Genomic DNA, 1772 nt, shown 5'->3' on the forward strand with positions numbered 1-1772 from the left:
TTACATGTTATGTACTACAGATTTGAATGGGATGTCATGGACACAGAGTCATCTCCCAAATAAGCCAAACAGGAAATACCTACCAAATACACCAGAAAGGAATGGTGTTTATCTCAGATTAAATAAATAATGATATATGTTAAATAAACAGAACTAAATCAAGTTTTTCAAATTCTTGGTGTTTAAATAGAACCATAAGATTAGAGGCCTTTACTGGTTAGTTCAAAGCTTTTGTGTGTGTATGAACTCACAATCTGCAGAGATAAGAGCAAGTAAGACACGGCTTAGGGAATCTTTTACCCTTCAAATAAGTAAGGAAAGGACTGAAAATTTTCTTCTTAAGGCTTTTTTTCAAATAAACGAGAATGATTTGAAAATGCAATAGTGTACCAATGGTACAAGCACAGGCACATACATCAACAAGGAAGAGGAGCAAGAGATTCTCTTTTAGCTTGAGAATCAGTAAAAATGCACTGTGACAAACAAGTGACTGCACTTAATTTAAAATTGTAGCATTTTTTTTACCAGAGGCTGCAAACTCAAGAGTCCAATCTTTCTATAAAATTCATGAGGATGAGATTTCTCAAAGAAACATGAAAGCCTTTCTTGTGGCATTTAGCGAGCCCAATCACGTATCTCAGTACATTTAGCAAAGAGGTTACAAGTCAATGTCTGCCACTTATGAGAAGGCACCACAGCAAAAACATATGTATTTGCTTCTGGGAAGAAGTTTTGCCTTAAAAGCATTTTTTTCCTGGGGAATGCAGGCAGTAGGCCTAGTGAAGGAATTGTCCAGCACCCATGGAACAACAGTCAGAGATTGCTGTGCATAACTAACACTGCTTAAGGGCCAGATAGGCCGAATAAACAAGCAAACCTTCCTGAGGCACAAAGTGCTCTCTGGTACAGTACTGATGCAAACAACATCCAGCCTTTTATACAACCAGTGCACAGAGCCCATAAGGGCTGATCTACAGAGTTTCACAGAGTTTGAATGCATTCTGCCTGAAATCCAAGGTGAAGGCATCAAATAAGATACTGCACATTATTTCAGTTTCCAGTCATTAACCCTGCAGTTCAAACAAAAACAAAGTGAACCAGCACATTCCTCTGGAGGGGTATTTTAAATTAAACATTCTCCTGCATTATTTTGCTCAAGATCTTAGGCAGGCAATTCAACAGCAAGTGTTTCAATAAAGATTTTCTCACCAACTGTAATTTAGAGTCTATTACAGGAATCAATTTATATTTACTGTATGACAAATCAGACTTACAAGAGATTAAAAGCACATTAAAGACACTTTTCAACTGAAATCATGTTGGGAAGCTGCTAGCTGACACAAGGCTGTGTGTCCATGCAAATCCTCACCAACACCACTGGTCACAGTGCAGCAGATGATCCACATCACCTCCAAGAACCCACAGTCAGGATGAATCAGAATGCAGGAGCAGCAAAGGAGCCCAAGCACACATTGCCACTTTCACACATTCCTAACAACTCCCAGACAGGAAAACCTCACCATGTGCTTTCTGCAGCACTCCTGCTTGGAACAAAAGAATCTTCCTATTTAGACTGTATCAACACTTTACTATCAGTTATCTGACTGACTTCCCTGATGCTCCCCGAAAACTAACAGGGTTTTTTTTTGTTGTTTATAGCTACATGTGGCATGATGAAATTCATCTTTTGAAGCAGCACATGAATTCAACACAAAACTCTTTAGTATTTCAGATGGAAGCAAACTTTTCTCTGGCAAGAACAACAGATTCGC

This window comes from Erithacus rubecula (assembly GCF_903797595.1).
Source record: "Erithacus rubecula genome assembly, chromosome: 3".
NCBI classification, from domain to species: domain Eukaryota; kingdom Metazoa; phylum Chordata; class Aves; order Passeriformes; family Muscicapidae; genus Erithacus; species Erithacus rubecula.